Raw genomic sequence first — 12,773 nt, forward strand, 5'->3', positions numbered from 1 at the left:
ATCATCTGTAAAACCCAATCAGAATTTAGATTATCTCCTTTTCTCCCAATTGTGATTCGTATAATTCCTTCTTCTTCTCTTGTTTTCCTTAATTTCCTGATTATCTTTCTTAGGACACAATTGAACAACATACGCTAGTTTTGATCTCGAAAGTCGTGGAGGTTTCGCCTAAAAATTTAATTTTGCATTTTTAGTTGTTAGTGTGCCTTTCATGATTGCCACTGATACGTTGTCAGCTCCAAACTCTTTTATGATGTTGAATAATGTTTTCCTGTCAATTGAATCATTTGCTTTTCTGAAGTCTACGGAAGTTACATAAATGCTTTTAGATCTCATTCTTCTATATCTTATTGTGAATTTCATATTTAAAATTGATCCCACACAGGATCGTCCTGTTCTAAATCCTCCTTGCTACTCTCCCAATTGTTGTTACTCTTTACTGTTTCTATTTCACTATTACAATTTTAATTCTTTGTTACTAGTTTCAGGTTGGCAACTCCATTCGCAAGTACTCTTTCTTGTAATTTGCAAAGCTGTCGAGCTTGAACCTCGGATCATTACTGGCCACAGTTGGACTAAAATTTTAGTCTGACTTAGTTGATATTACAGCGGCCCTGTTCAGGTGTTTCCAATACTTTTAATGTCTTGATGAAATCATTCAAATTTTTCCTCAATGACGTCACCCAAATTTTCAGACAAAAAAAGGACAAAACAATAATAGTTGAGGTATGCATAAAGACGCCACAAGCAGAAGATGAAGAAATAAACTGAGTATATGAGTGTATTGAACAGGTAACTCAGTACATAAAGGGAGATGAAAATCTAATAATCATTGGTCACTGGAATATTACGGGAAGGATTAGAAGACCACGTTATGGGTTCCGCAGTAGGACCCAGAGAGGAAAAAGACTTCTTGCTTATGTGATAAATTCCAGCTAGTGATAGCAAATACATTGTACAAGAATCACAAGACAGGGTATACTGGTGTAAGATCTGGAGATATGTGAAGATATCAGCAGGATGACATCACTGTGACACAATATTGTGAAATCAGATATTGGATTGTAAGGCTTACACGTAAGCAGATGTAGACTCCCATAACAATTTACTGACGATAATAAGTAAGCTGAAGGTTAAAGAGAATCATCAAATAAACCGAACGTGTAAAGAAGTGGTATAAAGAAGTGCTAAGCAATGATGCCCCCCGGCCATGAACCATGGACCTTGCCGTTGGTGGGGAGGCTTGCGTGCCTCAGCGATACAGATAGCCGTACCGTAGATGCAACCACAACGGAGGGGTATCTGTTGAGAGGCCAGACAAACGTGTGGTTCCTGAAGAGGGGCAGCAGCCTTTTCAGTAGTTGCAGGGGCAACAGTCTGGGTAATTGACTGATCTGGCCTTGTAACAGTAACCAAAACAGCCTTTCTGTGCTGGTACTGCGAACAGCTGAAAGCAAGGGGAAACTACATCCGTAATTTTTCCCGAGGGCATGCAGCTTTACTGTATGATTAAATGATGATGGCGTCCTCTTGGGTAAAATATTCCGGAGGTAAAATAGTCCCCCATTCGGATCTCCGGGCGGGGACTAATCAGGAGGACGTTGTTATCAGGAGAAAGAAAATTGGCGTTCTGCGCATAGGAGCGTGGAATGTCAGATCCCTTAATCGGGCAGGTAGGTAAGAAAATTTAAAAAGGGAAATGGATAGGTTTAAGTTAGATATAGTGGAAATTAGTGAAGTTCGGTGGCAGGAGGAATAAGACTTTTGGTCAGGTGAATACAGGGTTATAAATACAAAATCAAATAGGGGTAATGCAGGAGTAGGTTTAATAATGAATAAAAAAAATAGGAATGCGGATAAGCTACTACAAACAGCATAGTAAACGCATTATTGTGGCCAAGATACATACGAAGCCCACGCCTACCACAGTAGAACAAGTTTATATGCCAACTAGCTCCGCAGATGAAGAAGATATTGATGAAATGTATGATGAGATAAAAGAAATTATTCAGGTAGTGAAGGGAGACGAAAATTTAATAGTCATGGGTGATTGGAATTCGATAGTAGGAAAAGACAGAGAAGGAGACGTAGTAGGTGAATATGGATTGGAGGGGAGAAATGAAAGAGGAAGCCGCCTGGTAGAATTTTGCACAAGACAATAACTTAATCATAGCTAAGAAGGTTTTATACATGGAAGAAGCCTGGACATACTAGAAGGTATCAGATAGATAATATACTGGTAAGACAGAGATTTAGGAACCAGGTTTTAAATTTTAAGACATTTCCAGGGGCAGATGTGGACTCTGACCACAATCTATTAGTTACGAACTGTAGATTAAAACTGAAGAAACTGCAAAAAGGTGGGCATTTCAAGAGATGAGACCTGGATAAACTGAAAGAACCAGAGGTTGTACAGAGCTTCAGGGAAAGCATTAGGGAACGATTGACAAGAATGGGGGACAGAAATACAGTAGAAGAAGAATGGGTAACTTTGAGAGAAGAAATAGTGAAGATAGCAGAGGATCAAGTAGGTAAAAAGACGTGGGCTATTAGAAATCATCGGGTAACAGAAGAGATATTGAATTTAATTGATGAAAGGAGAAAATATAAAAATGCAGTAAATGAAGCAGGCAAAAAGGAATACAAACGTCTCAAAAATGAGATCGACAGAAGTGCAAAATGGCTAAGCAGGGATGGCTAGAGGACAAATGCAAGGATTTAGAGGCTGATCTTACTGCCGGTAAGATAAATACTGCTTACAGGAAAATGAAAGAGACCTTTGGAGAAAAGAGAGTCACTTGTATGAATATCAAGAGCTCAGATGGAAACCCAGTTCTAAGCAAAGAAGGGAAGGCAGAAAGGTGGAAGGAGTATATAGATGGTCTTTACAAGGGCGATGTTCTTGAGGACAATATTATAGAAATAGAAGAGAATGTAGATGAAGATGAAATAGGATATATAGTACTGCGTGAAGAGTTTGACAGAGCACTGAAAGACCTAAGTCGAAACAAGGCCCTGGGAGTAGACAACATTCCATTAGAGCTACTGACAGCCTTGGGAGAGCCAGGCCTAATAAAACTCTACCATCTGGTGAGCAAGATGTATGAGACAGGCGAAATACCCTCAGACTTCAAGAAGAATATAATAATTCCAATCCCAAAGAAAACGGGTGTTGAGAGATTTGAAAATTATCGAACTATCAGTTTAATGTCACAGCTACAAAACACTAACGCGAATTCTTTACAGACGAATGGAAAAACTGGTAGAAGCCTACCTCGGGGATGATCAGTTTGGATTCCGTAGAAATGTTGGAACACGTGAGGCAATACTCACCCTACGACTTATCTTAGAAGAAAGATTGAGGAAAGGCAAACCTACGTTTCTAGCATTTGTAGACTTAGAGAAAGCTTTTGACAACGTTGACTGGAATACTCTCTTCCAATTCTGAAGGTGGCAGGGGTAAAATACAGGGGGCGAAAGGCTATTTACAATTTGTACAGAAACGAGATGGCAGTTATAAGAGTCGAGGGGCACGAAAGGAAGCAGTGGTTGGGAAGGGCGTGAGACAGGATTGTAGCCTATCCCCCGATGTTATTCAATGTGTATATTGACCAAGCAGTAAAGGAAACAAAAGAAAAATTCGTAGTTGGAATTAATATCCATGGAGAAGAAATAAAAACTTTGAGGTTCGCCGATGACATTGTAATTCTGCCAGAGACAGCAAAGGACCTGGAACAGCAGCTGACCGGAATGGACGGTGTCTTGAAAGGAGGATATGAGATGAACATCAACAAAAGCAAAACGAGAATAATGGAATGTAGTCGAATTAAGTCGGGTGATGCTGAGGGAATTAGATTAGGAAATGAGACACTTAAAGTGGTAAAGGAGTTTCGCTATTTGGGGAGCAAAATAACTGATGATGGTCGAAGTAGAGAGGATATAAAATGTAGACTGGCAATGGCAAGGAAAGCATTTCTGAAGAAGAGAAATTTGTTAACATCGAGTATAGATTTAAGTGTCAGGAAGACGTTTCTGAAAGTATTTGTATGGAGTGTAGCCATGTATGGAAGTGAAACATGGACGATAAATAGTCTGGACAAGAAGAGAATAGAAGCTTTCGAAATGTGGTGCTACATAAGGATGCTAAAGATTAGATGGGTAGATCACGTAACTAATGAGGAGGTATTGAATAGAATAGGAGAGAAGAGGAGTTGTGGCACAACTTGACTAGAGGAAGGGATCCGTTGGTAGGGCATGTTCTGAGGCATCAAGGGATCACCTAATTAGTATTGGAGGGCAGCGTGGAGGGTAAAAATCGTAGAGGTAGACCGAGGGATGAGTACACTAAACAGATTCAGAAGGATGTAGGTTGCAGCAGGTACTGGGAGATGTAGAAGCCTGCACAGGATAGAGTAGCATGGAGAGCTGCATCAAACCAGTCTCAGGACTGAAGACCACAGCAACAACAACAACAAGCAATGATGGTGTGCATTTGAGGTTCTCTGAGGATGCGATAATTAATACCACCATACGAATTCAGTTGATGAGGAATGAATGTCGCTATAGGACAATCACAGAAGTTAGATAGCTATAGGCACTTTTGGTAACAGAAGAAATACTTAAATTGATCGAAAAAACAGGGGAACAGAAAGAGGTTACGGAACATGGTTATATATGTGACTTACGAATGAAATCAACAGGAAGAGCGGGCAAGCTAAAGCGGATTGGCTGTAGGAAAAATGTGAAGATATCGAAAAGGAAATGGTCGTCGGAAGAACAGATGCAGAATATATAAAAGTGAGAATTACTTTCGCTGGAATTAAAATCAGGAGTGTCATCACTAAGGGTAAAAAGGAGTTCCAGTGTTAGAGCTGGAGGAGAGAGCGGAGAAGCGGAAAGAGTACACTGAAGCCCCTATGAGGGGAATAACTGTCTGCTGACGCAACAGAATAAGAAATGGGTGTTAGGAAGACATCGGGTATCCTGTATTAGGACCAGGGTTTTGGAAGACTTGCGATTAAACAAGGTAGAAAGCATAGATATCATTCCTTCGGAATTTCTAAAATCATTCATGGAAGTGGCAACTAAACGATTATTCACGTTAGCGTGTAGAATGTATGAGACTTGAACCATATGTACCAACGGACTTTCAGAAGAATAGCATTCACATGATCTCAAAGAATGATAATTGCGAGAATTATCGTACTGCCAGTTTAACAATTCATGCATCCAAGTTACTGACAACAATAATATACTGCCGAAAAAAAATTAGTACACCTGAAAACGACGTCGATTTTGATCCGGTGATGGCATATGCCACCTAGGGGATAGCAGATGTACTGATAATAGTTTCAACGTCGTCTGCAAACAGATAGCGTAGTGGCACAGAGCGGCGTCTGTGTCTATCCTCTAACAGGGAATGCTCACAGCCAGGAGGCTCAGTGTGGCGAAAAAGTATGAAGCAAGCGGGCAACCATGCCACTGAGACGCTCTCGTGCTTCCTACAGCCAACTGAGCGACTTTGAAAGGGGTCAAATCGAGGCCTTCCAAGTGTCGGGATGGTTCTTTGGGAGACCTGCCATAAAAGTTGTACGTGCTGCGTCAGTTGTGCAACGGTGCTGCCATCAGCGGTCACGTGAACATTCTCGCACCCGTAGACAAGGTTCTGGGCGTCCACGTAACACAGAAGCCCGCCAGAATCAGCAGTAAGGGCAGCAGTGGGAAAATGTAAATCGACCACAGCACAGATAAGACGTCCTGCGAGCCCAGACTGTTGCGAACCTGTTGTTAGCAGTGGGACTACGGACATGCACACCTCTAGCCCGTCTGCCAATCACGGCGCAGCATCGTAGTGCACAGCTCGACTGATGCCGTTAGAGGACTTTTGGAAAATGTAATGTCACACCGTGGTCTTCAGCGATAAGAGCAGATACTGCCTGCAAGCAAGTGATGGTCGTTTGCGCATACAGTGTAGATATGGTGAGCTCTGTCTCGTAGACCGCATTTGTCCAAGCCACACTGGCCCACCCCAGGCTGTATGGTACGGGGTACTCTAAGCTACAACTCTGGTTCACATTCGTTGGCTCTGGAGGAGACGCTAACCAGCGCTGGGTACGTGCAGAATGTTGTTAGAGCCTTTGCGTTTCCGTTTTGCATTGTGATGTTCCAACAGCATGATAGTCGCTCACACGCTGGCAGTGAAGATCAACGTGCTCTCCAAGACGTACAGCAATTTCCCTTGTCAGCACGCTCTCCAGACTGTCTCCAATCGAGCATGTGTGGGATATGACGGGATGAGAAATGAGTCGTGCTACTCGTCAACCAACAACTCTTACAAAACTAAGTGAAAAGACAGAGCATGGGCGGTATGACGCATCCCAGGACAGTATTCGACATCTATACGATCCACTGGACGCCAGAGTAGCGTCCGCATTGCCGCCTGGGAGGCGACACCACGTACTAACATGGCTATTTCAGCATGTATCGATGCCTGGAACCTAAGATCCGCTTGTGTTATTGATCTATAAATGTAATCATACCATGTACTCGATATGCACTGTTGAAATAATAAATCTTGAGTGAATTGGAGAGCTCTGAAAGGATGTACCAATTTTTTCTAGCAGTGTATGTAGAAGAATGGAAATGAAAACTGAAGATCAATTGGTTGACGGTCAGTTAGAGTTTAGAATTGCTAAAGTGACTAGAGACACAGTTTTCAGATTGCGCTTGAAAATAATTTAAGAAAAATCGAAACATCGTAGTATAATCTGTCAGACAATCAAAAAACTAGCAATTTTTTTAAGTTCTCCGAAAAGCAGGTATAATCTATTAAGGAAGACACGTGATATGCAACAAGTACAAAAACCAAGAGATAACAAGAAAAATGGAAAACCAAGAGAAGAGTGATCAGATCAAAAAAAGTGTAAGTCTTTCTCCGTAACTGTTCAATCTGTACGTCGAAGAAGCTACGACGGATACAAATTACAGGTTCGGCGCGGAAGACTATCAATAGTAAGATTCAATGATACAATTACTATCGTCAATGAAAGTGAGGAAGAATTACAGAACGTGTTTAATGGAACAGTCTAATGAGAATAGAATATAAATTGAGAGTAAACCGAAGAAGACGAAAGTCATGAGGAATTGCAGAAATGACATCCGCGATAAACGTAATGCAACTTGAGGGCCACATAGTTGGCAAAGTAAAGGATATCTGCTGTCTTAGAAGCAAGTTGATGCATGATAGATGAATAATTGAGTGTATAAGAATCAGTCAAAGGAATGGCAAAAAATAAATGCATGCATATTATAAAAATGTATGCATGTATGTACAAATGTACGTATGTATATTCCATATCTTCTCCTCAGCCACTAACCGATTTCAAACACGTATGGTCCACATATCGCTTAGAGTCTGGAAAGAATCACTGTGGGAGTGAGAATAAGCCATCTATTACAGGGGTGGGGGTGAAAAAGCAGTGTAGCCCACGACCACTTGATTCATCCCATCTTTACAGATAATGTCAAACCTTTTTGAAACGTTTTCTCGCGCCACAAGGAAAGAAGTTTATCGCTTACTTGAAGTTTTAGTGTATTACTTCTTTACTATTGCCTGTTTTCGCGACACATTCTGCAGACAGGACTCACTTGTACCACAAGATGTGCCTGCACAACTACATCTTTGTAAGACACATTGTTCAGGAGATAAGAGTCATAAAGAGTGAGCTGCGTGAAAACGAAACTGCAGGGTGAAATCTGCTAGAGATATAGGTGCAATTTGAGTACATAAATGTGTATTAAATATATCTGACATGCGCGTCCTCTGGCAAAGCGGCGGGTAAAAAGTTTCTCCTAACCCTCTATCGATTTCAAGAAACTTGGTACACAGTACCACGTTACTTACTGTGTGGAAAGAAGTACTGTGGGGATAAGTACCACAGCCTGGTATTCGGGTGGGGGCTATGACTTGGAGAGAGAAGGTGGAGAGAAGGAGATGAACACAGAATGGGAAGTCTGAAATGGACACAGATTGTGGGTAAGAAGAGGTGAACAGAAAGAGGGCAGGAGAAAATGGACAGAGAAATGGAAGAGGATGATACAGTGGAAGAATGGGGAAAGAGGGGATGGTGGAACAGTGGTGAAGGAGGAGCTGGACAAAGAGAGTGGGTGGAGAAAATGGATGGAGAGGGTGGGGAGGAGGATATGGACAGAAAGATAGAGAGGAGAAGGAGATTGACTTAGAGGAGGTGACGAGATGAACTTAGAGATGGGAAGAGGAGATGGACTGTGGGGGCAAGGAGGAAACTGATAGAGAGAAATGGAAGAACAGATGGAGAGGGGGTTGGATGGGGAGCAGCGGAGAGAGGGGATGAGCAGATTAACAGAGAGAGGGCGGAGGAGCAGATGGACAGCGAGAAGGGCAGGAGGAGATTGACAGAGAGTGGGGGAGGAGGAGGAAATGGACTGAGGGTGAAGGAGGAAATGAACAGAAGACTGGAGTAAATAATACCCAAATAGAAAAAATAAAACGCGCGTTACTCACACATTATGACCGGTTTTAGCTGTCCACTGCAGCCATCATCAGATCACGCTTCCCAGCACTAACGAGTTCGTACCGAAGTAGGTGGCGCAATAGTATGACGTTTGACTCATAATCTGGAGAATCTTGTTTTAAATCCTCAACTAGCCTTCCAGATTTAGGCTTTCCGTGATGTCCCTAAATAGCTTAAGCTGAATTCCTGGTTGGCTCCTCTGAAAGGTCACGGACGGTTTTCTTCCGTAGCATTCCCATCTGACCCAAGATGGGATGGAATGTTAACTCCTAACCTTACTTACTTCGTTTTTATAACGCCCTCGAGCGTAAGCGTTACGTTATTTCACCAGAAAAAGTTTTTATTTTTAACACTGCTCTTCCCCCTCCCACCCTCTCCTCATAGCTCTCTAATAACTAGCGCAAAGCGGTCCATAGGGGTCCAAACATATGGTAATTCAAATGAGAGAGATATGAATAGAAGGATTGGGGGGGGGGGGGGGAGAAGGATGCAGTATAATCTGTAATGTCAGTTTCTGAATCAAGTCAAAAGATTCAGCAGTGGAGGCTGTGAAGGAGACGAACACCTCTGGCACTCTTCATTGTTTCACCCCCTTCTTAATTCCGCTTCAAAATCATCCCATTCGTATCCCAACATGTAATGAAAAGGATATTAGCAGAGTGGCTCGTGACATGAACTTCTTTCAGATCTAAGAAAACGCGCGGTACGATTCTGTGTATTGCTTTTTCGTCTCTGGTTCATAATACATACAGGTTACGTATCCTGTGGCAATACTTTATCTCACTTCATAGAACAGGAATTATGATGTACCTCCTTACTAATGATCCAGGACATTTAACGTCCGTACAATTTGCGGTATTTGAGAACCGTTAGGAAGTTAACAACGATATAGGCGCATCCGATATTGGCATTCATTCCCGCGGTCGTAACTCGCAAACAAGTACGCCGATCCGATTGTCACGAATCATGTCGTTAGCGTGCCCCACATTCTCGTCGGAAAAGGTTACAGTCTACGACCAGAGTACATTTCATCCGACATTTAAATGCATTTACGTACTCGTACATTCTTCTTTCGCTAATACAGTTATGTAGTACCTACAAAATATCATATTATTCTTTCCACAAGGTTTCATGCCTCCTGACCACAAAATATTATAGATGCTCGTCGTTCTTCTACTTCGGCTACAGCTAAAATCTCCATCATTGCATTTCAAACACGTCTCACGACTCCTCTTCAAAACTTCGATTTCTCAGTGCCTTACAACTACTTTTCCAAATTTCATAGGAGCTGCAACGTGTGTTTTGTTAGCTCGCAATCCAACGAAAAAGTAGATCTACATGGCAAAATTATTGTTGTTCGATGACTGGTTTGATGCAACTTCCCATGCTACTCTTTTCTGTGCAAGCCTCTTCATTTCCTAATAACTACTGCAACCTACATCTTTCTGAATCTGCTTACTGTATTCATCACTTGGTCTCCCTCTACGATTTTTATCCCCCCCCCCCCTCCATACTTCCCTCCAATAGTAAATTGGTGATCCCTTGATGTCTAAGAATGTGTCCTGTCAACAGATCCATTCTTTTAGTCGAGTTGTGCCACAAATTTGTTGTCTGTCCAGTTCTATTCAATATCTCCTCATTAGTTTCGCGACCTACTCATCTGATCCTCTGCATTCTTCTGAAGCACTACATTTCCAAAGCCTCTATTCTCTTCTTTACTAAACTGTTTATCGTCCGCGTTTCACTTCCATACACGCCTAAACTCCAGAAAAATATCTTCAGAAAAGACTACTTAATATTTATATCCATCTTCGATGTTAGAAAAGTTTATCTTCTCCAGAAATGCTTTTCTTGCCACTGCCTGTCTACATTTTATATCCTCTCTACTTGGGTCATCGTCAGTTATTTTGCTGCCTCAAAAGTCATTTCTCCTCCCCGAACTTCATTGCTACCTCAAATTTTTAGCCTCTTAATATTCACAAGAAAGGTCATTGCGTCAGGAACACATAATGAAGAGTATGCCGCAAACAAGAAGTCATCTTACAGAAGTGCGCTTGTCAAATCTGTTACTAATTTGTTCTGTTCATCAACTCGACACATCCGGCGCATCTCTTTCCAGCTGTTACATTGTTATGGTCTTCAGTTTGTAAGGCTGACTAATTTGATGCAGATTAAATTAGAGTGATTTCACATGTGGCCGTGACCGAGACAGGATTTGCAGCGCAGCCGCAGTTCCTCGTGATGTCACGCTTCGGCTGGCCCCATCACGTGTGCACATGCTCGCCACAGCCGTGTGCGCATACAGCCACACCGCACGGCCAAGAGGCAGGCGGTGCGACGCGGGCAAGTGGGCGCTCCCCAACTTACGGGCGAGCCCAAGAGTTGGAACAGCCTGAATTACATACTCCCAACACATGTTGTTTCTTTAAGGTTTTAAGGTTGGTTGGTTGATTGAGGGGAGGGGACCAAACAGCGAGGTCATCAGTCCCATCGGATTAGGGAAGGAATTCGGCCGTGCCCTCTCGAACAACCATCCCGGCATTTGGACGAAGTGATTTAGGGAAATCACGGAAAACCTAAATCAGGATGGCCGGACGGGGTTTGAACCATCGTCCTCCAGAATGCGAGTCCAGTGTGCGAACCATTGCGCCACCTCGTTCGGTGTTTCTTTAAGGACATATACAGGATGTGAACGGTATAAGGCGCCAAAATTATACAGATGGTACATCTCGGTGTGCTTGACAAAAAAGTCTAATGACATTTTCTTGTATCATGTACTTTATTTTTGTATTATTAAAACCTAATGTTCGTAGGATAGGTAGTATACTCATTTCTGTTTACGTAGTCAACCGACAGTACACGGCGTACCGACGTTATTGCCTACAATGACGGGGCGGCCAGGGAAAGGCAACGAGCCGACCAGAGGATTGAAATCATTACACGTGTACAACGACGTGGTGTGATAATTAGGTGGTACCGAAAAAAGGAATGTAAACGGTTTTTGGGTTGTCAAGAATGTGTAATTCGCTTTACGTGAATTGAATATAACCAGTCTGTTTCTCAAGAAGTCGATAACACAATGTATTTCCATTAGTACAAATTCAATCAACCACTAAGTAGATAGTTGTGCATTAATTACAATCAACTGTTTCACCTTTTGACGGCAATGCCATAACGAATACTAAATTCACATTATTTTCCTTCTATAAAACAACATCGTAACGAAAAGAAAACCCATTACTTCGTTTCCTCTTACACCAATACTACAATAAATGTTCGAAATGACCACCATTCGCTTCTACACATGCTTCATTACGGCGAACCCAGTTTCGTCGCACTCGTTCACACACATGCAAATTGGCCTTTATGGTATTGGCAGCATCTAAAATCTTCTGCGTCAATTCGTCCACATTGTTTAGTGGCTCAGCATAAACAAGTTCCTTCATATGGCCCCAAAAGTAAAAATCCAGTGGATTTAAATCAGGGCTGCGTGCTGGCCATAGACGTGGACCCGAACGCCCGATCCATCGTCCTGGAAATCGACTATCGAAAAATCTGCGTACTCTGTGACTATCCAAAAATCTGTTTACTCTGTGACCAATGTGGCGTGGAGCACCATCGTGGAGGAACCACATGTTATGACGTATGCCTAACGGAATGACTTCTAACAACGTTGGTAACAATGTTTCCTCTAGAAGCGTTCGGTAATAGTTACGTCAAACGTGCAGGTAAAACATAGGGCCCAATAATGTAATTATCGAGCATACCCGCCCACACATATACGAAAAATCGTCGCTGAAAATGTGTTGCCACTACGTGGCGAAACGCTTCGTTACAGGATCGTTTGGTAATCGCGAAAGCGTTACGGAGATGATAGATAAACTCCAGTGGAAGACTCTGCAGGAGAGACGCTCAGTAGCTCGGTACGGGCTTTTGTTGAAGTTTCGAGAACATACCTTCACCGAGGAGTCAGGCAGTATATTGTTCCCTCCTACGTATATCTCGCGAAGAGACCATGAGGATAAAACCAGAGAGATTAGAGCCCACACAGAGACATACCGACAATCTTTCTTTCCACGAAGAATACGAGACTGGAATAGAAGGGAGAACCGATAGAAGTACTCAATGTACCCTCCGCCACACACCGTCAGGTGGCTTGCGGAGCATGGATGTAGATGTAGTAGATGAAACGCGTGAAAAGAATGACACGATACCAGAACA

The 12,773-nt window shown here is 42.5% G+C and overlaps 1 protein-coding gene across 1 annotated transcript in view; it reads right to left on the reverse strand.

The window, feature by feature from the left end:
- Positions 1 to 12,773, reverse strand: part of LOC124798135 (meiotic recombination protein SPO11) — a 175,395-nt gene that overhangs the window by 88,979 nt on the left and 73,643 nt on the right. The window lies entirely within an intron of this gene.

This window comes from Schistocerca piceifrons, chromosome 5 (assembly GCF_021461385.2).
Source record: "Schistocerca piceifrons isolate TAMUIC-IGC-003096 chromosome 5, iqSchPice1.1, whole genome shotgun sequence".
NCBI classification, from domain to species: domain Eukaryota; kingdom Metazoa; phylum Arthropoda; class Insecta; order Orthoptera; family Acrididae; genus Schistocerca; species Schistocerca piceifrons.